Raw genomic sequence first — 27,527 nt, 5'->3', positions numbered from 1 at the left:
TGTCTCCTGATGCTAATCTGACACACGGCTGATCCCTCAACAACCACTTTCTCCATCCCCTCTTTTCAACCCTCCCCCTCCTGTCTTTCTTTCATTCTTTCTTGGGTTTTCTCATGATTTCTTGCTTTTTCTTTCTTTGAACTCATGCTATACATTCCCTCACCTCAGTTTCCAAGGCAACTAATGAGATATAATTAATAAGAGCTATCGCAAGGGCATGCGAACAAAAAAGTGAAAAAAGGAGGCTTTGAGAAATCTAGAGAGAGGTGGGGCAGTCTGCAAAACATGGACTTTCTGCAGCACTTCCCCTTCCTCTGTAAAGCATTGCTTGGGGTGACATTTCTCATACCGGAGAATGATTTAAATAACATTTAAAGGAGAGAGGGAAATGATTATGATGTGAACACCCTGAAGGTGTTTAAAGAAAATCAAACACATATGATTTGCACAAAAGAAAAACCTGGAGGCCACAATGTTGAGATCGTAAAATTAAGACTGGCAAATGTTTCATGAATTGCTCACAGATTTCAAGGTATGTAAGAAGCTCGTCAAGTATCTTTCTAGTCTTATTTCATTAAGCAATATGTTTCCTCTGAATATTAAATCAGTCTGAAGCTAACTCAATCGAATAAGATATAAAAAACACATTGTTCAAAAGAAGACAGTGACCTGCACAGTGGGGACAGTCACACAGACAGCAGTGAGAGCCTGCACTGAAATGGCAGCCAAGCAGACAGCGAGTGGTTAATCTGCCCTGATGACTGGTAGCTCAGTCCAACTCTCCAATGACCCAGCTGTAATCCCACATTGGATCGATGCAAGTTCAAACAATCCTCCATGCTGCTAGCACCTTGCTCGGGCTGGGGGATGGTGCTGTAAGACAGGGACCAGGAGACGGAAAGCTACTTATCACCTCCAAAATGACATCAAAAGGAAAGAAAACCCCACAGGATGAACCTGCTCTCGCTGAGAAAATGTTTCACTGTGGGCCAAGTTACGCTGCCGAACTGAATGGAAATGATGTCGCTCTTCAGATAAATACCGGACATGTATCCAATATAAAAAATCTGAATGACGATGAGTGGATATAACAACCAATAACCAAAGGACATCATGTGCTGACAGCATTACCAGACAGACATCCTCCATCTCACTCTCACAGTACTGTCAGGGGATCAGAGGACTATGCAAGGTGACTTTGACTAAGTGCCTTGGGGTTTCATGAGAAAACGCCATTGACATTACATTAATTCCATGTCTCTTTTTTAACTGACTTAGAGCCACAGAGCCCTGGATAGCAGGGAAAAAAATGAAGCAGACATTTTTGCTTTAGCTTCGAGGCCCAGGCAGCGGGGATCTAGAGGCCAGGAAGACAACAGTGACAAATAGGTGACATGATCAGCTACCAACTTTTCCCTTTACTTTAAGAGTTGTCACACAGAGAGGGGGGACGTTCGCTCAACAGAGCAGGATAAACGGTTAGTCAGAAACTTTCCACTGCGCTTCACGTGTGTGTGTGTGTGTTTGGGTTTGATAGCAGGTGTGTGTATGAAAAAGAGACAGAAAGAAAACAAGAGAGGAGGGGAGGGAGAGTCAGACAGAGAGAGTGGGAGAGAGAGAGAGGGAGAGGACAGTATGACTGTGTTAACTATGTGGAAAGATGTAAGGGAAACAAGACTAAAAGAAGCACCCCGCGCCCATCCCATCCCACCTCAGTGGTAGTGTGCGGCAGCGGCGTTGTAACATAATTACTGCTGGGACACTTCTATTCCCAATGATCCATTTGCGTCAGTCAGGTTCTCGAGCCCAGCCAATGAATGGATTCTCAGTTTCTCAAGGATAAAGTGATGACCCTCTCCTAACAGTTATATCCATTTCATGTAGAAAAGCTACTCTCTTCCTCAAGGTAAATCCCTTGATGCATATGTGAGTGAAACTTTTATGAACAAAGAAAATGATGGCAACTTCCTTGATGCAGGGTGATGAATTATGTCTCATTAAAAATGAATGTGTTTGACAACTGAGAAATCATAGACATACGGTACACTTGCTATAGTGTCCTACTAGCCCTGGTTTGTGCCTCTAAAGTATCACATGTTACATTTGAGTCGCAGAGCTAAGCATCTGAGTTCCCGTTAAAAGAATTAAACAGTGATCTTCGGAAAACCTGAACATTTTTTTTAAAGATATTTTTCAGGCGTTTTAGCCTTTAATTGACAGGACAGCTTTAGCGTGAAGGGGAGAGAGAGAGAGGGAAAGACATGCAGCAAAGGGCCACAGGCTGGAGTTGAACCCGGGCCGCTGGTTTGGCCCCTTGTACATGGGGTGCCTGATCTACCACTAAGCCACCGATGCCCCTGTCAAACAACATTTAACATTGTCCTGAGGGTATTTTCACAATTCTTAAAGACTCTTCTAATTATGTGGATGAAAACATTCCAAGGACAAAAGTAATGTTTAACTTATTTCATCTCCTCTTTCTAATCCAAACAAAGGTGGTAGCCAGAAATGACATATTTCCTTGCTCAAATCTAATGGTCATATATGGCTGGCGAAGTATTCTGATCCTTCACTTCAGTTTAAAGTGCTAAAACTAACTGTAAAAATACTGTGAAGTATTCTCAAGTAAAAGTCCTACATTAAAAATGTTACTTAAGTAAAAGTATGTAAGTATAATCAGGAAACTATGCTTGTATTAATGTAAAAGTAAAAAATAATAGCTCAAAAATAATTAAAATCATTAAAAGCAAAAGCAGCAAATCTTCAAATTTGAGAGGCTGGAACCATGAAATGTTTTTGCATGAAAAATGACTAACAATTTTCAAAATGGTTGCCAATTAATTTTCTGTCAATCAATGAATCCACTCATTGTTTCAGTTTCACAAGTAGGCCCATATTTTCATACTGTGTGCAAAAATCTTAATTTGTGGTTTGCCCAGTAGCTCAGTGGGTAGATCAGGCGCCCCATGCACGAAGGCAGTATTCTTGCCACAGCAGCCATGATTCCAGCCCGTGGCCCTTCACTGCCCCAAAAATAATCTAAAAACTCTTAATTTTTGAAGTCACTGCAGTTGTGGTAACTATCAAATAATCGTAAATAATAAAAATAATAGCGGCATGGTGATGCAGTGGTTAGCATTGTTGCCTAGCAGCAAGAAGGTTCCTGGTTTGGAGCCAGGGTGGGGGAGCCCTTCTGTGCAGAGTTTGCATGTTGTCCCCACAGTCCAAAGTGAATTGCCCGTATATGTGAATGTGAGCGTGAATGGTTGTCCAGTGTGTACCCCACCTCCCGCCCAGTGTCAGCTGGGATAGGCTCCAACACACCCGTGACCCGCAACAGGATAATCAGTCACAGAAAATGATAAATGAGCATAAGTAATTGTAGAGAAAGTAAAATGCACCCTCTAAAATGAAGTGGCGTAGAAGTAGAAAGTAGCATGAGATTAAAATACTAAGTAAAGTGCAAGTACAATACTTGAGTAAATTTACTTAGTCACATTTCACCACTGTATATTAGTATATATTGATTTTCATGCAAATATCAGGTGATTTTTTTGCTTGTATTTTACAAAAAGAGCAGACAATTTATTTCCACTTCTCCCAACTAGAAAACACAGTTGCGACTTTAGAAACAAGTTAAAACGTTTTTTCTTTTGTGCAGCCCACTGAACATATTTCCATCCAGATGGTTCCAAGAGTCTTTGAAGACTCTGACGATACCTTCAGAACAACTATACGTGTCCTTCTGGATTTTCCAAAGATTGCTGGGTAATGATTATCTGGAATACTTGGATGTATAGCTCTGTGGCTCAAATGTAATGGTGATACATGAGAAGCACAATCTGGGGCTGGTGTCCTGCTTGAGTTTCAAACTCTTAAGGCGACAGTATTCCTCATAGCAGCACTGAGTACAGTATCATTGTGACTTGGGGAAGTATAACATTAACCTCCTGACCCTTAGAAATAATTCAGAATCAGCCAATCTACAGTATGTCATGCTATATGTGTAAAATGCAACTGACAGACTTATAGCTAGCGACTCACTTCATGTTAACACCGTTGGTTTAACAAACTATGTCTGTGAGCAAAAGCCCTTCATCACCAACATTCCTTATGAGAGTGTGTCAGGTTAACAAGTCAAGGTCTTGACATGGCACAGCATCAGTGGTCTGCCCTCTTTACGGACGAACTCTTCCTGTGTCACACTTTCTGCTGATAAAGTTGCACATCTGAATCTTAATTTTCACTATTCTGTTACTTTTGTTCTTGTGAGATAACTTGCTGTGAACTGGTGGAACAAATATCGAAAAGAAAATCTTGGAACTCTGTTTCTCTAACACTTGCACACAGATACACAAACACACATGCACAAATAAAACTAATGCATGCATGGTCCTCGAGGTTTATACATTTGCATAACATTACAGTGTAGTTGCTGTGGTCTGATGTGGTGCGATGGCATGTGTCCATTTGCATGGTTGTCTATCATCAGATGGACTCCTCACCAGGGAACAATAGTAATGCCAACATCATAGGGAGCAACAGTCCCCCACCCTCCCAGGAACCCTGCGAGCTGTGTTAAGTGCCATGGCAGCCTTTTGATGTTGCACAGACCGCAACTCAGAAATGGTAAACAGCAAAGATGAACCAAGATCTTCCTCCAGGGGGAATCCACAGTGTAAGGATATTAGGGACGTCATGCATAATGTGTCTCAGCAGCAGCGCATTTACCCAATCTCAACACGTCTTTGGAAACACTGTGGCTCCAGATTAGACACTGAGATTCCAGATATTCAACTCTCCCCCAGTGTTTGATGATCAGCAGGCAGATTTAACTAAATAAATAGCGAGCGCTGCAGAGAGACAACAGTTTTTTGGTACACATACATGTAGTCCATATTGTTTAGGATTACAGTTGCTGCCTGCCTTCAGAGAATGTCTGCTTTTAATGGAAAAAAAATTAAAAAGCTCAGAATAAATATTTGATTTTCTCTCCCCATTTTTATCTTCCACTCGATGCCTCTTTCCCACAGTGTTCCATTACATAAAAGGTTTATGCAATCTGAGCAGTGAGGATGGCCATGAGTCATAACAACAGTGAAAGGGGCTAGCTAAAGTAGCATTGATTTTTTTTTTCTTACCATTTTCATGTTATAGAATTAGTGTGTTAATGATCTCATGTGGGCCTGTTGTTCACACATTTCATTTCATGTAAAGCATTTCAAAATGAAGCAACCACTCATCCATTTCTGAAAACACAGAGTGACACATACAAGCTGGAAAGTGTATACAATCTAGGTTTGTAAATGTTTGTCATGGGTTTTTCATGTTATCAAATTACTGTACTGTTACACTGAGAGACAGTTTCCTTTTGAATAATCAGGGTTTGCTCCGTGAGTGATGCTTTTTAACATTAAACAGCAGTTTCAATAGCAGACTATCCCTGAAGTCTTATTTTCACAGGGCGGATGGAACCAAAAATGTGCAAGGCGTATCATAATATCTTTATCCTTGATACAAGAAAACTGTAAACTGAAAACTGTTTCTCTTGTCTATCTCAATTTGGAAATCTATTGACATCAATGAACGGCATTCACTGAGCAAATAATCTAAGGGGCAATTCTGCAGCTACAGCCCACAGTTTCTCCCAAATCAGATGATGTGTGCTAGCTGTCACATGAACACTGTGTGCAAACAGTGTGATAGAGAGAGAGGGAGTCAGACGGAGAAAGGGAAACACAGAGAGAGAGAGAGAGACCCCCACAGGCCCTACTGCTGCTCGCCTCTCCAGGAATCTTTTCAGTCAAACTGTTTGCTGATAGCCTCTGGTCCTGAGTCCCAGGGCCAGCGGCTGCTGATGGATGCCCCCGCTCTCTCTTCCTCCTCCTCCTCTTCAACCCTTATATATGTTCTGAACACCCCTGGCAGTTGGACCAGCGACAGAGAGGTTGAGGGGTGGAGGGAAACAAAATCAAGGAACAACACAGTCTGACATGAATACGGGCTGGCAATGGCTCACTGGTGGAAACACTACACCATTTTCAACTAGATTTGCAGCCCACAGCACACAGATGGAAAGTGGACTGGGAGAAAGGGAGAGGACAGACGGGCAGACGCACAAACAGCGGGCAGACTCAACACCTCACTCACAATCACAGTCACACTATAGAGAGCTGGGATCTAGAGACCGGGGATGCAATGACAATACTTTCTGAATGTCCTTGATTTTAAAGGACTGGTTTTAACTGCGTAAAAAAATGACTTTGTCATGCCAGAGATTTTAAAATTGTGTCCATTTAAAGGAGCAGTGTGTAGGATTTAGTGGTATCTAGCAGTGAGGACTGCAGATTGCAACCAGCTGAAACGTCTCCCATGTGCCAAGCTTGAGCTCCCGGTTAGGATTCTTTCAGTGGTCATTGTTCAAGAGGTTTTTACCGGGAGCCGAATAATCAGCAGAGGTCTCTTCCTCTCCAAAACAAACAGATCCGGTGAGTTAAACCAGTAAAAATGATGAATAAAGCAGTTTCACGTTAAAATCTGTGTTTTTCCAATGCTATTTGGCTCGTCATGGAGGGGCCGCTAACTACGGTGGCCGATGCAAAATCACACTCGACCCTATAAAGAGCCAGTGTTTGGTTTGTCCATTCGTGGCTACTGTAGAAACGTGGTGGACTCAGTGGGTGCGGACCCACTCCCTATGTAGACATCAACGGCTCATTGTAAAGCCTCGTACAGACTGTGAGATTTTAGCAATCTTTTTTAGCAATCTTTTTTAGTTTAGTGCAAGGTACACTGTGCGACATGGATCTAAAAAACTTGGGTACAACATCAAGTTTGATGTATGCAAACTGTACAATGACAGCACTTACTGAATTGCACATTACGATGTACGATGCAATATACAGTAGCTTCCGATGCTAAGTGTGCAAGGGTTATTACTTCACCAACTGTGAAGCACAACACAGAGGGTCGCATTATTAAACAACCTAGAGTTTTGTGGGCACTATATACTGTGGTGTATCTGTGTGTGTGTGTGTTTGTTAGCTGCTAGGTTGCTCACCTAGCTGGCAACTACAGCTCCGCCGCTATTTCCTCCCATGTTTTGTCCGTCTTTATGCGGTCATGGTACAAGCTGGAGGATACATCATACAGGCAAGGCTTCTGCTGCCACAACTCGACAAGGTTTTCCTAGTTGCTGGAATCACAAGTATTTCTTTTCGCGCATTTTTATCCGTCTGTTTGGGTTTGGCGCCAGTGCATTATTTCATGCTGATTTTCCGTTGGTTGGTTAGTGGACGTAGTTCGCAACAGCAGTCACGCTGTGAGATGGTCATCTCAGACTTCTGACACTGTCAGAATTTTATCCCAGGCTGTCTTTGATTGCAAGAACCTAACAATGGCCATTCTTGAACGTCTCACTGTGCAACGTAGGACCACAATTTTAGAAGTGCGACCAAAGATATCGCCACGTTTCTTTCACGTTAGTCATCTTTCATCTGGGACAGCCCAAAATTGCACACTAGTAACAAAAACATGATTCTTATGTTCACGTGATTACACACTGAAAAAAGTTATGTTATATTCCAATTCAGCCAATACATCCCCCTAAATCCTACACGCTGGACCTTTAAAGAGTAAAAAGGAATAATGTATACCCTTTAGGATGCTGTCTGAACAAGCCTAGAGATGACATCATGGTTTGCAAAAGTGATACTTGGCAAGGCTTACACTTCCTCTTCAGAGGGCATGGTCAAAAAGACGTTCTTATCGTCCTGAATCCGCACACACAACATAAACACAGCAAAGCGTACCTCAGTCTAATGTACACCAGTTCCGAAACTCGTGTTCTAGTTAAAAAAGAACATGCATGAGGCGTCGCAGTGTTCATGCTGCTAAAGCTAAGCCCTAACAGCAGAGAGGAAGACAAATTTGAACTACAAGTCAGAGCCCTGCGGTGGACCGGAGCAGCTTCCAGAGAGTGGAGGGGGCTGGGTCACTTCCCTTCCCTGTTCATATGGCTGATGTGTGCTGCAGAATAATGGGAGGAATCGCATCCCCCCCAGCTGTCCTGGTTCACATGGCCTCTCAGACAAACACAAAAACAACGATATCGGAGGCCAGACCTCCTTCCTGCTGCTCAGGAGGCCACATGGCTGGTCCAGCTGCAGGAGATCCAACTGTTCCTTCCAGCGGCTACTGGACTTTTAGTCATCGTGCTCATGGTAGGAGCTGTGACACCCAGGTCTCACAGCTGTATTTACTACATCGACCATTGATAAAAACCCCTTCGTGGACTCCACTTCTTGCTGTCCTGGGCAACATAATAAAGAGGCGAGATTAAATGTTTCAAATCGCCTATTTTAGCACTCGGCAAGAACAGTGTAAACAGCTTCATCACACAGAGCTTACCAGACTTTGAAGAAAGTTTACTTTGCACACAATTCAATTGTTTGTCTGTTCGTGATGCTTCTACTTAATCGACTCGATACAAAGCCAGAGAAGTTAAATCTCCAGTGAGAGACGCTTTTTAAGATCTACAGTAGAACATCAGGAATTCAATACAGTGGGGTATATTAGCAATCATGGGAGATCTTTTGATGTAGTAAATTAGATTATAATATATTCCTTTGATTTATGTTTTTTTTTCACAGTCTCATTAAAATTCAGTTAAAATGCAACTCAGCAAAGAGATGTCTTTCTTAACTCAGTATTGCTCTATACACGATTCAACTTAATAATGTCACCGCAGTATCGAGTAGCAGCACAGTCTCTCACATTTATTACGTCTGCATACAGGCAGATGTCTGTTTCATGTAAACAACAATAAGAAAACAAGCTAAAACACAGTGACTAACCAAACCACAGGACACACACGTTTGGGTTGTATGCTCTGTAAGTGTTGCCCACTCACTTTTGAGATGATACACTGTGTGATGCTGTGGTTTCTTCTTGCACTCCAGAAAGCCAAAGAAGGGGGACGAAGCAGCTTAGAAAGGTGCTAAATGACTTGACTTCTCAAAGTCGTCACCTTTGCTCCACCGCATGCTTCCACAGTCTGTCCTCCCAAACCACATAGTGTGCATGTGCTATTGTTTCTGCTCATTATCTCCACCGAGGTGGTTGTGCTTTCTGTACTATTTGTTTGTCTATTTGTCAGAAGGATAACCGGAGAACTACTAGCCCGATTATCATGTAACTTGGCGTGAAGGTGTAGCATGGGTCAAAGGAGAACCCATTACATTTTGGAACAGATCCGAATCACGGGGCAGAAACAAAAAATTGTTTTTCCCTTATGTTAATGTTGAGAGAAATGATATTTGGCCACACATCTTAAAATCCAGTAGTAAAATTCAGTAGTGACGAAACATAGCCAATTGGAAGACATACAATGAGTCCGTATCGCAGTCAATATTCACAGGTACCAGTAAGGTGTAAAAATGTCATCACTCAACTTCATATGAAATACGTGGGTGAACCAATACAACTGCAACACCATCAATTTTGTAAAGATGCTTTTTTCTCAGACTAAGGTGTTGCCATGGAAAGTAAAAACAAACACATCATGCAAGTAATTATACTCCTACGCACATTCAAATTAGGACTAGGTGATATATTGATATTATATCGATGTTGTGATATGAGTAGGGCTGCCCCCCCCCCCCGAATCACGGGGCAGAAACAAAAAATTGTTTTTCCCTTATGTTAATGTTGAGAGAAATGATATTTGGCCACACATCTTAAAATCCAGTAGTAAAATTCAGTAGTGATGAAACATAGCCAATTGGAAGACATACAATGAGTCATCGCAGTCAATATTCACAGGTACCAGTAAGGTGTAAAAATGTCATCACTCAACTTCATATGAAATACGGTGAACCAATACAACTGCAACACCATCAATTTTGTAAAGATGCTTTTTTCTCAGACTAAGGTGTTGCCATGGAAAGTAAAAACAAACACATCATGCAAGTAATTATACTCCTACGCACATTCAAATTAGGACTAGGTGATATATTGATATTATATCGATGTTGTGATATGAGTAGGGCTGCCCCCCCCCCCCGAATCACGGGGCAGAAACAAAAAATTGTTTTTCCCTTATGTTAATGTTGAGAGAAATGATATTTGGCCACACATCTTAAAATCCAGTAGTAAAATTCAGTAGTGACGAAACATAGCCAATTGGAAGACATACAATGAGTCCGTATCGCAGTCAATATTCACAGGTACCAGTAAGGTGTAAAAATGTCATCACTCAACTTCATATGAAATACGTGGGTGAACCAATACAACTGCAACACCATCAATTTTGTAAAGATGCTTTTTTCTCAGACTAAGGTGTTGCCATGGAAAGTAAAAACAAACACATCATGCAAGTAATTATACTCCTACGCACATTCAAATTAGGACTAGGTGATATATTGATATTATATCGATGTTGTGATATGAGTAGGGCTGCCCCCCCCCCTTGATCAACCGTTAGTCGTCAAGAAAGATCATAAAAAAAAAACAAAAAAACCTGAAACTCTATTAGGAGCTGCGCCTTGTCAAAATAAATCAGAACCAATATTCCTGGACCATGTGGGAATGAACTTTGAAAGGACAGACACAGGAAGTGGCCACGCTCAGCAGTTAATTTCCAGGGCTGGTACCTGCAGTTATTCCACAGGCTAGTTCATAACATGTCGGGCAGGAAATCCAAAGTGCGGGATCATCTTGAGAAGGTGAAGGACGAACCCAAGGTGATATGTAAACTCATCTTCATTGGTCAGCTACAAACATGACGTATCATCTGAAACATGTCAGTAGCTACATGCTCATTAACCACTTAGCACAATCATTACTGCTTTGCCGACGGCATCATTAACAGGCGGCTCGCTCAGTGTGTGACGTGCACTTGTAGATAAAACATAGGCCTATATTAATGAAGGTTCATTAGTACGGTTTTGTATTTCTCTGTAATGTAGCACAGTGTTAACAATATTACTGATAGTATTCTTTCTCACACCTTGAACTCAAACCATTGTGTTGCCCCGCCCAAAATATATCATTTAATAATCAAATTATTATCTTAAACATGCAGGTGACTAGTCGACTAATGGCCCTAAAAGATGACTATTGGTCCACTAGGAAAATTCTTAGTCGGGGGCAGCCCTAGATATGAGACTACATATCATCTTGGATTTTGGATATCGTTATATTGTAACTGTTGTCTTTTCCTGGTTTTAAAGGCTGATTTACAATAAAGTAATTATTTGAATTTACCAGACTGTTCTAGCCGTGCTATTATTTGCCTTTACCCACTTAGTCATTATATCCACATTTTTATCCACATTATGACTATTTAGCAAAATTCACATTGTGTAAATATTTTGTGAAAGCTCGTATAGTTAACTCTACAATATCGTAGCAAAATCAATATTGAGGTATTTTATCAAAATTATGATAATATTTGATTTTGCTCCATATCACCTAGCCTGAATTAAAATATGAATTGTCTGCAATAAACGCCACCAGAGATATTGATTTAAATTTGACTCAAGTAAAAATGTCTTCCTTGTGAACGTACAGTTTGTCATGACAACTGTTTTTGATAACAGCTGCCTTGTTCAAATTATTTCAGCCTGAATATTTCATATTTGTTCATACAAACATGATAATAAAGTGTTTTCTGGCTTTCACAAAACTATGTTAAGTATGCAAGAGCATAATAAACAGCTGAACAGCTGAGATGATTTGGCACAACCATATTTCAACATGACTGTTTTGAAAAAAATATATTTATATATTTCACATATACATACATGGTGATTGTGCTTGCAGATTTGCATATCATAAAAGACTGGACTACTATCCTCGGCACAGATCTGTGCTCTGTGAGTCAGTTAAGAATGTGGCTTGTCAAAACTTGACACAGTAGGCAGCAACTGATGAAACTCAGAGAAAATGATACGTATGGTGCTTTACAAACAGACGCTACAAACACAGTAATAAGAAAATACAAAAAATAACTACGAGGTTATTTTGGGACACCACCGTGACTACAGTGGCTATACGACACCGTGCGTTTGTTTGTATTCAGAGTCACAGTCAGCGACCAGTTTGGACTTGGAGTGAGAGACAGACTAGGATCATAGCGACAAAAGCAGATCAACAGCAGATTAGAGTGCGGCTCTGCTTGAGGATCTTCCCGCTGCTTCTCTTGTGTGGTCCGGGTTGAAGAGGTGAAGAGACCTCCAGTCAGACCTCGTTTGGAAGAGCAGGGGAGACAGGAAAAGACGGTGCGGCCTTAAGCTGCTCTGCCCTGCTCAGCAGCACATGTGCTGAGTGAGCCAAACGGGGTGGCTTACCACCAGAGGTCTCAGTCAAGGGCAGGACAGTTGAAAGGTCACTGCTAGCTGTCTTGCTATACAAACAGTGCCTCAGCGAGTAATACATTCACCCTCTGAGCTTACCTCGGGCTATTAGAGAGCCTAAACATGACTGGAGATTATCAACAGAGGTTCTCACAGCCAGTGATATGTAGATATCTAATATACAAGTTTTTTATTGCAGTAGCTATGGCATTCATGGATATTTAGAGAGTTAAAATAAATTATGGGAATAAGTAACAACCTTAGTATGAGTTCTATCAATTGACTAAATGATGCTTAAAACTGGATTAAAGTGACTACTCTATCTATTGGCACAAAATAGTATATAATAATCATAACTATGTTTTCATTAGTTTAGAATTACCTAAAAAAAAAAAGAATCGTTGTTTTAATAACCTTAGAATGAGCTGTTTATATCCGCACAATGAGTGGATCCTCTTGCATTGAGTCCGCCATGTTGTTTTCAAAGCAGCCCAGAGTGAACAAATCAAACACTGGCTCTAGATTCGCGTTTTCACCTTGGACACTGCAGTTCTACTACATGCTCGGCACATGGGAAAAATTTCAGTTCCGCAACCTCAGCACTAGATACCACTAAATCCTACACACTGGACCTTTAACTTTGAATCCGCTCCATGTAAAACAGTAAGTGGTATTTGCCAACTTGATGTTGTCTGACACCCAGTGCTAGATCACACGCAGACCAATGGCTCATGATCACAGCATATGAACATAGCAGCAAAGGCAAAGGCCATGTACAGAGGGAGGGCCAGGAACTTAACCCAGTACCTCCTTTCAGTGCAGTATCAGTGCTAACCAAAAGCCCACAGTGACCTATATAGCATTAACCAAACTCAGACAGGGAAAAAACTAATTAAAAAACCCTACCCTCGACTTGGAATCAAACTGTTTACAGTTTAGGTCTGATTATTGGTTTTCTGTACACTAGTGGTCAGCTATTTGTTTACAGAGAGAGCAGCACAAGTCTTTTCTCTTTAGTCTAGAGGGGACGGTCTACAGTTAACTGCAGTCTAAAACATTATCTGCCAGGCTCAAGATTCTGCATCCAACCTCCAGGTCTCACAGGAAAACGCTGGAATCTCCATATTGATGATAGAGCTCCAATAAACAATGAATCATGTTACTAAGACGCTTTTGTTGAAGAGAACACTGAATGGTTTCAATGTGGCTATTATCATGTCGTTGTTTAATGAGTGATCTTTAAAAAAAAAATCCTTTTTTTAAATAAACAGCACAAAGAAAAATCAGACAATTATTAATTTAAGAGGGAAAAAGTGCCTCTAAGCAACTCAGTAAATTTGTATGTGGACTTATGTGAACTTTCTGATGTTTCGGTACCTTATAAAAGCCCAAAAAAACTATATTTAATCTTCACAGTCTTTACCAGAAATCTCAGCACTACTTAAAGATCGCAATCAGCCACTTTAATATAGCAAAAAATATTATAAAGCCAAAAGACTGATAGATTCACAATCATGTCAAAAATTTAAAAAATATAGAAAACAATTATAAAACCACACATTATCTATAATCGCTATAATGTTATAGCTAAATTTGCAGTATAAAAGAACATCTTGGCTCACCAAACACTCAGAGAAACACTATCCTCTTTATTGGACCAAGAATGCTCAGCTTCTATCTCTTATTTTTCACTCAATACATCCTTGGCTTTCAGCTTTCTGGTGTTTTGTCCTCCTTGGAAAAATGTCCTGGGAGGAGGAGAGTGGAGGAGAAAGACTTTCACTCAGTGATTCAGAGGCATCGTGTAAACGCCAGCATTCTCTTTCTGACAACCGGCGTTAATTGCAGATCCGACTCGCCCACACACTCCACATTTCTCCTGGAAGGAGAAGCTGAGACACTGAGATTGAAGTGGGATGAGGAGTGCAGTAAAAGATGCTGCAGCTGCCCGTTCCTCACACCGTCACCACCTCTCATTTCTCCCTTTCCACTGAGAACTTGTGCTAAGACGCTCACACGCACTTACACACATTTACAGAGACGTGCAGGGGCACACAAACATAACATGTAACAAGGCTAAAACATTTAATAAACAGTGGTAGTCATCGTGGAATAGCATCCATCTATCTTACTTCATCATCACATCGTTGATTAAATGATACAGGGTGGTATCTAATAGATGTATTATCAAACCTCTGTGTGTGTGTTTGGCAAAGGGAGAACATTCGGGGTCTCCGAGGTTAGAGCAACAGCTCAGACATTTGTGATGGCTCTATCTGTGCCTTCACAGACATCACATTCATTCCTTTGACTAATACGTGACATAAATTGTTAAAATGATATTCATTTCAGCGGCGCTGAAAGAATCCCTCATCCACACATTAGACATAAGAGCTCACGTGATGTGGATCATGAGCAACAAGGCCCATTACTGGTGAGGCCTGGGGCAGCACACAAGCTAATGACTGCAGATTGAAGGGTGCTTTACTGCTTTGCTTTCGAAATCACTGGCAACCAGCTGGTATGGTAATGTACACGCCGTCAGAACAGCGGTAACATTAAATGGACAGTGAAAAATACAAGTATGCTTTAATAGTACCGCTGCATCAACAACTCGCGTCCCTGAAGAATTACTTTAACAATAAAATTTGTCATTGGTTCGCCCCGGTGACGAAAGGATAAAGTTGTAAAATATCTACCACTGGGGTCAAGGTAATGTAATCATTTTTAAGATATATGTTGGTAAACAACACACCAAATACATCGCTTTTATCCATGAAATGACACAAAAAAAAAAAAACACTTTACAAGCTGCAACATGTCAGACAACCACAGACTGAATTCATACTATTATTAACTTGTGAAAATATAAGTGAACAGAGCACCGTTTCAGATGGTATTTTCTGCTACAACTGAATCAAATCTACTCCTTCTGTACAATATTAATGAGACGTGCATGGTGAAGGCATACACAAGAAAGCATTTGAGAAGGTCAGGTTACTGTTGGCCATTGGCCACTCTGGCGAGGGGTTAAGGTCACAAGAGTCCCACAGATTCAAAGAACCACCAGGCAGCTGAGATCCTCTCTCACAAGCTCTGCGACCAAACTGACCGTACGACTTATCAGAAACGTTCGGTGTGTCCCATATCTTAGTGAAGTCTATCAAGAGAAATGACTGGATACATTTCAGCTCTAACAAGTTATTAACTCTTATCATCTCTTAAATCCAGTAATGACAAAGTGGTTAACTTTATAATTAGGAGATATAGTGTCAAGGTTCTGATTCACTGTGTATCATGTTAAAGCACCAAAATAAAAGCATAGGCTTGATGTCATACTACCTCTAAAACATGTCACAAGTTATTAACCCCTATCATCTCTTAAATCCAGTCGTAACTGAGTGGTTTTAAATATACTGTCAGATATGAGGACCTGATTCACTGTACATCATGTTAAAGTGCCAAAATAAAAGCGTAGGATGGCTGTCATGCATCCACTTGTGCTTGTCAGCCACTCTTCTCTTGTTAAACTGTTTCAGACACACTAGTAACAACATGCATGGCAATAAGCAAGTGTAGTGATGTCACCGTGCACGGGCTGACCAGCACCATCTAGATTTCAGTACCACTTACGTCAAGCAGTTATCAAGCTTGGCAAGCTTTAGCGCCAAAAATGCCAAAACTCAAAATATGTCACATAATAATTCACTGTGTTTTAAATTAAAGCAGGTTAAAAGAGTTCAGATGTTTTTTTAAGAAGTTGCTGTAACATGCAAACACACAATTTGCTGTCAACTCAGTATCAGACTGTGTGAACTGCTTGTTGTTGTGATGGCTCAACGGTGTTATTATACACACATTGATTACTATTTTGCCCAAACGGTGCTCCTGTTTTACAACGTACAGTTTGACATTTCACACTTGCAGTCACAGGATTAACTGCAGGGGAGTTTTAACACTCAGAATTCAGATATGAAGCATCTGAGCGGACCTACAGTGGGGCTTATCACATCATTACTGCTGACGATGAATCCTGTAAAAGTTTCTCGCAATTGAATGATATCAACAGCGCGCGCGCGCCCGACTGCGCCCTTTAAACACACACTTGGACGCCAAAAACCTCGCTGGTAATTCAACACGACTGATGACACCGTTTTTACGTTATGTATCTGATATTCCGCGCACACCCAAGGGTGAGACAAATTGATAAACAGATAGATAGAGCCCGCAGTTAACGTCTCCGTCTCCCAAATCCTCTCTACGTCTCCCTCTTGCGCTTTTCTACTCTCACTCTCTGTAGAGCTCCGGTACCGCTGCCACACTCCGCAACATTGTTTCTATTTCCGTTACTCACCTTTACTCCCAAGTCAGTTGCCGTGTATAGACACTCTATATCGGTGGCTCCAGTGGATAAGCGTAATTTCAGTTCACATTTACACGCTGACTGCTATTTTAGGGGGAGCTGACAAACTCAGAAAAAGCAAGGCTCCCTCTTGTCAGCGAGAGACTCCTCCCCTTATCTGACGAGCTGCCTCTCTGTAGTTCTCTCGCCCTCCCTCCCTCTCTCTCTCTCTCTCTCTCTCTCTCTCTCTCTTACACACACACACACACACACACGCAAACCGCCGTCAAAACATTAGAATAAGTAGTAAAAGTCTCTCTGGGAATTAATCTGAGCCACATGTGCACACATTATTACTGTTAAACACACTTTGTTTCATAATGTTCTGCTGTTGTTTGACTCCTATCACTATCATCATTAACACTTTTGTCCCAAACAGTCCTGAGAGTGACTCAGTTACAGTGTAAAACACACTGAACTTACAAAAACTTTGGCACAACTGACAGGAAAAACACCAAAAACAAAAGTACAACAATCTGAATCAGACACCATCACAATGACTGTACAATCTGTTTCCTTCAGGACAACTACTTTCCCAAATTACTCGGCTCGGCCTCATCACATTAGATACATTTGACGTCATATCTCTAAGACAACAGCAATGGAATTCGGTTTAAAGGGCGCTCCCCGCAGCCAATGGGGATCCGCAGCGTCTGTTGAGCAGCCAATTAGAGCAGGGAGGCGGGACCCGCTTGACTCGCGTATGAGCATGTCACGTGTACGTGCAGGATCACAGGAGGTGTGGTGCCTGGGCCCACTGGGCTGCGTGTACTGACGTTTGGGAGCAGGTGCGACAGAGATTGAGCACAATTGTCATCTGCTGTTTTAATTATGTGTTTGATACGGAGGGGATGGACGTGTGGCAAAGTTTAGGGAGAGTGACTACATGCACATGGGCACCTGTCAGGAAGATATGTAGCAGTTTAGAGTTGTGTCTAGTTAGCAGTGCAACTATGTACATGAGTAAAAGTTAATTTCCTTGTACTGTATTCAAGATCTGGGTAAAACAGACCCAGAGCTTTAATACAGCAGAAGGAAACTAAGTTTTACTCAAGTATATAGTTTACTCAAGTAGCCTATTTTCCATTTTCTACTACTTTATACTTCAACTTTGCTTCATTTAATAGGAAAATATTGTACTTGTCAAAGAGTTATATGTATATGTAACAAAGTCAAATGTACATGTTATATTAAGTATTATAATTACACAAAATGCGTTTCAGTTGTTATTACCTGACACACTTAAGCCTCCCTAGCCAATATGTGAAACATTTGATACCCAGTTACCCCTATGTTTACCTTTGGGGGTACTCTGAATTCGCTGAAATTCGGCACATGGGCAGTGACTTGCATCATCAGAAAGCAATGAAATAAGGGGTCCTTTAAACCCGCCATGATATGTAGCCGGCTGCTGTTATAGTTAAGCGGGCTCAGCAGCGTCAGAGGGGAATGCAGTGGGACAAGGACGAAAGTTAAGGCGGCAAAAGTCCGTCTGGGGTGGGAGTGATGATGGATGGGTCAAACAAACACTTACTTTCACCCAGGAGAGTGGTGTTTGTGTCCCGTAAGATTCTAAAGCCAAACCCTGTCTTTTTTTCCTAAACCTAGCCAGGTTTTTGTTGCCTAAACCTAACCATGTTTTTGTTGCGTAAACCCAACCACGTGTTTTTGTTGCGTAAACCTAACCATGTTTTTGTTGCGTAAACCCAACCACGTGTTTTTGTTGCCTAAGCCTAACCATGTGTTTTTGTTGTTGAAGGAAAAAAAAACATCAATTCACCATGTTGTACCGACATAGTGCATTTATTTTTAAAGAGACTGTATGTAAACGGTAACTTTCCTGTGAAAAGGGAAGTGTATTTTGAAAGATGACAATGCATGTAACATGCAGAAGTTGACAGTGTCCCAGAAGGTCAACAACCAACGCACCCAGGGTACTGTTCACATCGTATGTGGACGTGGAATGTCCATGACCAAACGTCAATATGTGACAAAGTCGTAGTTGGAATGTGTTGCCTATAAAGGGGTGTCTCCCGCTTCACCTCACCCCTTTTGCTGAGGTAAGCGACTTTGCTCTAGTAGTGAGTGCCATGTTTAGCGCTGTAAAGCTATGGTTATAAATTCATTTTACGCTAACATATTCCTGTGTCACTTAATTCGTGTAGGGGCTCGATTTAATATGGTTTTAACTGACGAAGGACTTTGTTTTTGTGTTTTCTGTGTTTCAGCGTACGAATGTAAAATGGCCGCCCCTTTTGCTGTTGTGCTCCATGGGAGAGGGGCTCAAGTTAATATGGTTGTATTTGACGGAGGATTTTGTTTTTACCTCTTGCTGTCAGAGTTGTAAGGAATAAACAGAGTTAGCCTCCAAAGATATCCATGGTCTGGGCCTCTTCATATCAATACAATGCAGACATCACTAGAGTCCACCGGTTACACAGTTTACTCGAGTAGTCTATTGTCCATTTTCTACTACTTTATACTTCAACTTTGCTTCATTTTATAGGGAAATATCATACTTTTATTAGATAGTTAAATGCATATAAAATATTAATTTTGGATTTTATTCATTTTGCACGTATGATTTAATAATATATCAAATGAAATGTCACTGACGGAGGGCATTTTGCCTCTATAATGACTACTTTTTTGATAGTTTAAGTACATTTTGCAAAAAATTGTTTTGTTTACTCCGGTACAACTCTAAATGACTTACTACTTTTACTTAAGTAAATTATCTGAATCCTCTGCCTCCACCACACCTTGCATCTATTATATTACATGGGACTCAGAGGAGTTACAAGTTGCACACAAGGTTTACAAATTAGACTACTCATTATCTCATAGTAAAGGAATGTCCATTTGCTTTTGAATGACTGCTTCTGCATCATATGACTTCATCATTTTGGTCACAGGACTTCATAAAAACTTTACTGATTACTTCAAGTGTCATTTTAAATTTTAAACAACAATGAGTCACTGGACTAACTGTGTACCCACATGTCTTTCTTTGTTTTAGACATAGCAATCAAAGCAATCTGCTGTCTCTGCAAACAGAATCAGTGATTTGATGGCACCATTGGCCTGGCTGAATAAAACAATGCATGATTATTTTGACATCCTCCTCTAATGACATCCTTGTTTGTTACACTGCGCGCACGCTAATGAAGGGAAGGGGTTTTCACAAAGCACGGCTCCTGCTGTATGTGGCTCATTTGTATTAGTCTAGTATAGCCTGGCCCCTAGTGTATTGTGCTACCTTTTTCACCAGTTAGTCCCAGCCCCGAAGGAAAAGACCGTGTCTAGTCTTCCTCATCCCTCCTGTTTCCTCGGGGCGCTAGGCCAAGGAGTCACAACTGTCCTTAATGTCCGTACAGCACAGTTCAGTTGCATTGCTAACCACACCGCAATATATATGTTAAATCCAAAACAAACTGCAGTTTAGAAATTGATTGCTTGAAGTTCATTAAATTTAGTCTGCACAAACCTGCTCCTGGCTCCTGGCTCTTGGCTTTTGGCCACGCACAGGTTCAGGTTAAATGAGGGCATGCTTTATGGCCACATGAGCTGATTTGAGCTGGCTGTTCCTGCAGTTTGCTGGAGCCTTGGTCCACTTTTTCTTTACTGTGCAAACTGAGGCTCGAGAAGAGAAACCACCACCTGCCAGTAGAGCTACAAGAGTCACTCTGTCCATCATAATCTCTGCTAGTTGAGGATAACTGCACATTACGTGTAAATTAATGTGTGCATCACACATGTGCATGTCCATTCAGTGGGAAAAAAACCTGAAGACTGAATACTAAACCAAAAGGGAACTGGTCGCCACATTAATGCTTTTCACACCCACGCTAGTCCTTTATATTGCGGCATAAGATTGTGGTTATATTGTGGGGCAATGCTCTACTTTCTGTTTGTATGTTGGGGTGGCTTTTGAATGATATTTGTAACCCAATTTTACTGTAGAACTCTGTTTGGTAATTCGTCAGTACCAAATAACAGTTTAGCAAGCTTTTATTGAGAATATAATATATATACAGTACAGGCTAAAAGTTTGGACACACCTTCTCATTCAATGCGTTTTCTTTATTTTCATGACTATTTACATTGTAGATTCTCACTGAAGGCATCAAAACTATGAATGAACACATGTGGAGTTATGTACTTAACAAAAAAAGGTGAAATAACTGAAAACATGTTTTATATTCTAGTTTCTTCAAAATAGCCACCCTTTGCTCTGATTACTGCTTTGCACACTCTTGGCATTCTCTCCATGAGCTTCAAGAGGTAGTCACCTGAAATGGTTTTCCAACAGTCTTGAAGGAGTTCCCAGAGGTGTTTAGCACTTGTTGGCCCCTTTGCCTTCACTCTGCGGTCCAGCTCACCCCAAACCATCTCAATTGGGTTCAGGTCCGGTGACTGTGGAGGCCAGGTCATCTGCCGCAGCACTCCATCACTCTCCTTCTTGGTCAAATAGCCCTTACACAGCCTGGAGGTGTGTTTGGGGTCATTGTCCTGTTGAAAAATAAATGATCGTCCAACTAAACGCAAACCGGATGGGATGGCATGTCGCTGCAGGATGCTGTGGTAGCCATGCTGGTTCAGTGTGCCTTCAATTTTGAATAAATCCCCAACAGTGTCACCAGCAAAACACCCCTACACCATCACACCTCCTCCTCCATGCTTCACAGTGGGAACCAGGCATGTGGAATCCATCCGTTCACCTTTTCTGCGTCTCACAAAGACACGGCGGTTGGAACCAAAGATCTCAAATTTGGACTCATCAGACCAAAGCACAGATTTCCACTGGTCTAATGTCCATTCCTTGTGTTTCTTGGCCCAAACAAATCTCTTCTGCTTGTTGCCTCTCCTTAGCAGTGGTTTCCTAGCAGCTATTTGACCATGAAGGCCTGATTCGCGCAGTCTCCTCTTAACAGTTGTTCTAGAGATGGGTCTGCTGCTAGAACTCTGTGTGGCATTCATCTGGTCTCTGATCTGAGCTGCTGTTAACTTGCGATTTCTGAGGCTGGTGACTCGGATGAACTTATCCTCAGAAGCAGAGGTGACCCTTGGTCTTCCTTTCCTGGGTCGGTCCTCATGTGTGCCAGTTTCGTTGTAGCGCTTGATGGTTTTTGCGACTCCACTTGGGGACACATTTTAAGTTTTTGCAATTTTCCGGACTGACTGACCTTCATTTCTTAAAGTAATGATGGCCACTGGTTTTTCTTTAGTTAGCCGATTGGTTCTTGACATAATATGAATTTTAACAGTTGTCCAATAGGGCTGTCGGCTGTGTATTAACCTGACTTCTGCACAACACAACTGATGGTCCCAACCCCATTGATAAAGCAAGAAATTCCACTAATTAACCCTGATAAGGCACACCTGTGAAGTGGAAACCATTTCAGGTGACTACCTCTTGAAGCTCATGGAGAGAATGCCAAGAGTGTGCAAAGCAGTAATCAGAGCAAAGGGTGGCTATTTTGAAGAAACTAGAATATAAAACATGTTTTCAGTTATTTCACCTTTTTTTGTTAAGTACATAACTCCACATGTGTTCATTCATAGTTTTGATGCCTTCAGTGAGAATCTACAATGTAAATAGTCATGAAAATAAAGAAAACGCATTGAATGAGAAGGTGTGTCCAAACTTTTGGCCTGTACTGTATATATATATATATATATATATAATCTGTATGGTAATTTTCCTGGAATACAATTATGCCAAATTAATTTTCTTTATTATGTGGATGGCTCAGATTGCATTCTATGGCAATAATAAAACATACAACACCCAGAAGTGCTTATAAAATGAAAATGTAACACACAAGAACCGTCTGTTCTCTGTGATATTTGGATAGAATAAAAACTCATTCACCTTTTCATGCTATCTGCAGATTAAGACATAAACTGTCAATAATACTGCTGCATCTTCATGTGAATGTAGTATTATAATAATGAAGCAAAGTTTGTAATAAAGTGCTTGGTCCAAAAGTGAAAGCCAATTTGCAGTATTGCATAAAATAAAAATACTACTAAAAATACAACTGACTGCAGTTTTCTCTTTTTATCATCATACATATGCATGTAATTCTGTTCTTTCCTCTGCATTGTCAGTAATGATAGTCAGGACTAAAAAGAATTAGACAGAAGCCGTCCCCAGCTGTTTTCTTGGAGTGCTTTCAATCAGTAAAGTTTCTGCTGTGCAGTGGTTCTTAGTGAGTTCAGACTGATGCCAACTGACAACAGTGTGGATCCAAATTGCTCTCAGCATCTCCTTTAGCAGCACTTTTGTGTCGACATGCACCCCTCCCATCTTCCCAAAGTGATGCCAGCAACAAAAAAACAATGATGCTTGCAAAAAAATACAATCAACACCGAGGTAATTTACAACAGCTCATTAAGTTTCACCTCAACATGATGCCACAACAATACAGGTGGTAAGATAGTTTCTCAAATCCACATAATCACACAAAAGACAAAAACTTGTAATAGACAGACAAATTGAATCAATCTTGTAATGACATAAGTGTTAATTGGTATCACATTTCCATCATGTGCAAGGATTCAAGACCTTTCCCGACACCTGTGTCTCACCTGTTAGTCGTTGTTGCACAAACGCCTTCACAGAACCTGCTGTTCCAATCTCTCCACTTCCCCCCCTACAAGTTTTGGCTTTCTTTATCTCTTCTTTTCTTTCTGTCTACAACACTTCCACTTCTCTCTGCTGCCTTTGTTTCACTCTGCCCATTGATTTACCTCAAAGCCAGACCAGCTGGCTTTGGATGCTTCCCTCAGAGCCCTAAGAGGCCCGTCTTCACACGCTGTTCCTCCTCTTGTCCCTTGGTCTCTCTGCCGGCAGAGAGCAAGGGGGGCAGTGGTTTGAAAGGTAGGACCCCAGATGGACATAGACATGTCGGGCACGTGTTATGTGACGGGGCTTGGCTCAGGGCTCTCTGGGCCAGCCACAGCTGTCAGTCATAACTCCAGAAGGTGTTGAAGATTTCTCCTTCCTCCCACAGACGGCTGGGAGGAATGCAAAATGTAATTTTCTACAACATAGTGAAACATTTTAGGGAGAAAATACTTTTATGTGTGATTCTTCTTTGAATCTATTGCAAAAATAAGTCTTCATAGTGCAACATGTTTTCATGAAAATTAAAAACATATGTTTTAAACTTTATCAAAAGTCCATGTGAGGTAATTTGCCTTTTTTAATTATATGGAGGAAGTGTATTTTGTAAGTGATGCATTTCAACAAGTTGCAGGGACATGCCAAATAACGGTTTGTTCCAGCAGGGCTTTGATGCGCGACAGCTGGCATTTCCAACATTGCACCAGACCACAAATAGACCCAGACACTCTCTCTCTCCAATTAAAAAAGGGGACTAAAACACGCGTCTCATGCAGCGAGCTTTATTAGGCTATATAAGTCAAGTCTGATCTACAATACGATAGCGAGGAAAGAAATAGATGTTTATTTTGTAAATGAGAAAAGCACAAACAGATCACTGAGTCACACAGTTTTCTGAGACAGCGATCTGACCACCGAGCTCTGAAATAACATTTAATTATCCGAGGCTCATTAAAACAGCCTTTCTGAAAAGCCCTCAACACCCCTCACCAATCCGTGGCCCCTCCACTCGCTGCACACTACACATTCAGTCATGGGACAAACACTGCAGACAAATGCCAGACTGCAGTTTCAGTGACTTTCGAGATAACGACTCTGCAATATAAAGTTACCCATGACATACCCTGCAGTGAGAGTTCCTTACATAACCACTAGTTGGGTTTGTTAAACAAATCTGCAATTAGTTGTTAAAATAAATCAAGTTGAAAGCACAAAAGTATTACAATCTAGAAGGGTTACTGCTTAAAAGTGCTTAAAAATGTGTTGAATTATTTAATTGGTGGTTTCAAAGTGCTAAAACTCTCCATCCATAGTGATTTTAATCATATTGATGGCACAAAACTCTCCCAACAAAGTCGCATTTGAGGAGACCGCAGCGATGTGTTAGATAATCAAGATCAAGATCTAAAAATACTCCATGTCTCACAGTTTGGATCGCTTCTCTCATTACCCACTGTAATTAAAAGTAACCAAGGCCTGCCGGCTCCAAATAGCATAGAATAGCACACAACTGTTAATGTGAGGGAATGACACTTGAAATGAAAACCCCTCATGATATCAGTTAGCTGAGGAAAGTGGAGCAGATAACCAAAGCTATGACATCTCCAGTGAATGTGGGTCAGTAGAGAAGTGTCCAGTTCGGTTTTTGTGGTCAAACTGCAGTCAAACGTTCTTATGGAAAATCAAGACAATGCAGCTTCGGTGTATTTGTTATACAGGTTTAATGACAGGCACGACTTCTCAAGCACTGTGTGATGTTTTTCATCTTGTTTATATCTCACTTCTGTACAACTTTGACACTCTGCAGTAGGTTTTGTGGAGCGTCTGTGCTCTTCCTGAGGCGGAGAACGACGGCACACAAAGGTCCTTATGATGAGCTGATGATCTCTCCTGAGATTACCAGCCTCTTGGGTTTCTTAAAGTATTCTTCTCTGTTTATCGCGCCGCTGAATGCTTATCAACTGCAAGGTGGAGTAGTTTGCTTGATGCCCCCCTCCCCCTCCTCCTCCCCCATCCCACCCCCGCCTTCTTTTTCCTGCAGATGTACAGAGATCCAGATAATAACACAAGCTCTTTAATTATCTCCAATATTCACATGAGCCTATAGCTCCATTTATAAAACGTAGTCTCCGTCGTACTGAGCTCATTAAAAATTGAACAAGGTCAGGAATGAAACTGCTCTTACCATTATTCATTTTGTCCCTAATTTCAACTATTATTTAATTAATCACCTGAAATGACTCGAATAATTCACAATGTCATAAGTTGCTGGGAGATATTAGCAGTGTTCGTACTTGCAAACATGCAATTTTGTAAACTAAATGGAACAAGCCACTTTCTCTATTTCATTAATTTTTTTTAAGTAAGAGCCATCTGTAAATGTCTGTGGTTTCATGTATTGGGAAAAAACGACATTCATGATGCCTTCTCTGGCTTTTAGGAGATCCAGCTTTGATGTTCTGTGAGGCATAACGATCATTTTGTACTTAAGCGCTTCACTGTTGGCGAATTTCACAGATTTTCTGACTTGATGATTGCATCATAAGCAAAAACCTTGTTGCATGTCTGTGTGTATGTGTGAGTTTCTGACATCGCCAAAGCCAGTCAGCAGGTGCCATCACTTCTCATTCCCACCATTTACAGTGTAAAGACATGTTAAGGACGAGCAGGATCAAGGGAGACTGCCAAAGGGAATGTGTGGGAGAGACCACTTTATAATTTCTGCCTCTCAGCCAGTTCTTCTTGGCATTTTAGCCACGATTCCACATCAAGCTAACACTACTGTAATTCAGTTTGTCAGGCTGTATGGCACGAAAGCTAAAGATATCTGAATGTACTGTCACTGTTTACCTGTAGGCAGCATTTAGAGAACACACACCACTCTCCGCTCCAAATGCTGCTTTTTAGCTTTACATTAGTTTTAACTGATAGGTGGCACACTGATGATGCCTGTATTATAGTGTGCAGTAGGTCCACATTTTTTCAAAACACATATTAGAACATTTTCTTTATCCCAACTTTTGTTTTTGCTCTCGTGTTTCCTGAATTGCTTCTACGCCGCTGCCTCTGAAGACAAGCAGAATATTACATGCATATTCCCTCACAATGCTCTATTACTGCACGGTTGATTTCTAAAAACCTACCCTATCACACAATTGTAGGTAGTAGGTGCCCAGTTCTCACTAAGCATTATGACTCACACCAGCGCATAGAGCAGCTATCCAACTCTAATCCACAAGAGATAATTTGGTATTCATGTTTTACAAATGTGCTTGAGAAAAATCCCTAAATCTTTTTGGCAAGTGCAGATGAGAAAGTCGTGCAAGCATGTCATCCACCATGAAAAGGCAGCGGGATGCTTGAGTAAAGCGGGGCTTTGTCTCCTGAATTCAGCCTGAAAGACACTGCCATCATCAGCTTTCTTTGTTGCAGACTTTGTCTTTCCAGTATTTTACTGGTTTCTCAAAGGTAAATAGAGGCTTGACTCAGTGGGGCACATGCAGTTTTTCCCTACAACAGGTAATAAATTTGCGTGTCAGGCCTGCGCGTCACAGATTAAACATGCTTTGTTTGGGATGATTTATGAGTGTGATGTCGTGCTGGGTGCACTTGGCTGTGAGGAGCTGAGGGTTTGATGGTGGTGAGGGGGTAGCAGGTGGGGCGGTGGGTTGGTGAGTGTCAGATTTGTCTTACAGGAAGACTGATCTGTAGCTGCTCCGAGGGTGCCCACTGCAACACACACCTCTGTCATTAATCACGCACAGCCTCGGAGTACAGAGTGCTTTGTCTTCTCCTCCTCTCACACCAGTGCTGCAAGCTGTCACCATCCTGAGAAAAGCTTACTTCAGAACAACTATCAAGAAGTAAGAGAAACTGCTGGTGCCTTTCTGAAACTACAAGGTATATATGTATTCCCACAGAGTAAGATATAAAGTTGCAACACTAAGACAAGACCTTTTAGTCAATTTACTCATATGGCAACAGTTATATATAGCTATAAAACTAAAAGAATCACTTACATACATGTTGCATTAATACGTTGTGGTCTTTGTCTAGACATTGCCTGACTACAATATCTGCACTATTCCTGTACTCTTCCTCCTTCAGAGAAGGTTACTTGGATATACAGGATTAAGAT

The 27,527-nt window shown here is 41.2% G+C and overlaps 1 protein-coding gene across 10 annotated transcripts in view; it reads right to left on the bottom strand.

Moving 5' to 3' along the window:
• The window catches only part of mef2aa (myocyte enhancer factor 2aa), a 73,513-nt gene extending 49,887 nt beyond the window's left edge, over window positions 1-23,626 (bottom strand). For 8 of the 10 annotated variants that reach the window (XM_049573308.1, XM_049573310.1, XM_049573301.1 and 5 more), the window contains exon 1: window positions 23,353-23,619. The gene's annotated coding sequence lies outside the window, so the exon portion shown is untranslated. Of the gene's footprint in view, window positions 1-16,710; window positions 16,867-23,352 lie in introns of those variants that run through there. The other 2 variants (XM_049573303.1, XM_049573302.1) reach the window with 2 other exon arrangements.
• Between the last annotated feature and the right edge of the window lie 3,901 nt (window positions 23,627-27,527).

Source organism: Epinephelus fuscoguttatus, linkage group LG4 (genome assembly GCF_011397635.1).
Source record: "Epinephelus fuscoguttatus linkage group LG4, E.fuscoguttatus.final_Chr_v1".
Classification (NCBI taxonomy): Eukaryota; Metazoa; Chordata; class Actinopteri; order Perciformes; family Serranidae; genus Epinephelus; species Epinephelus fuscoguttatus.
This window is presented reverse-complemented; position numbering and strand designations above follow the sequence as displayed.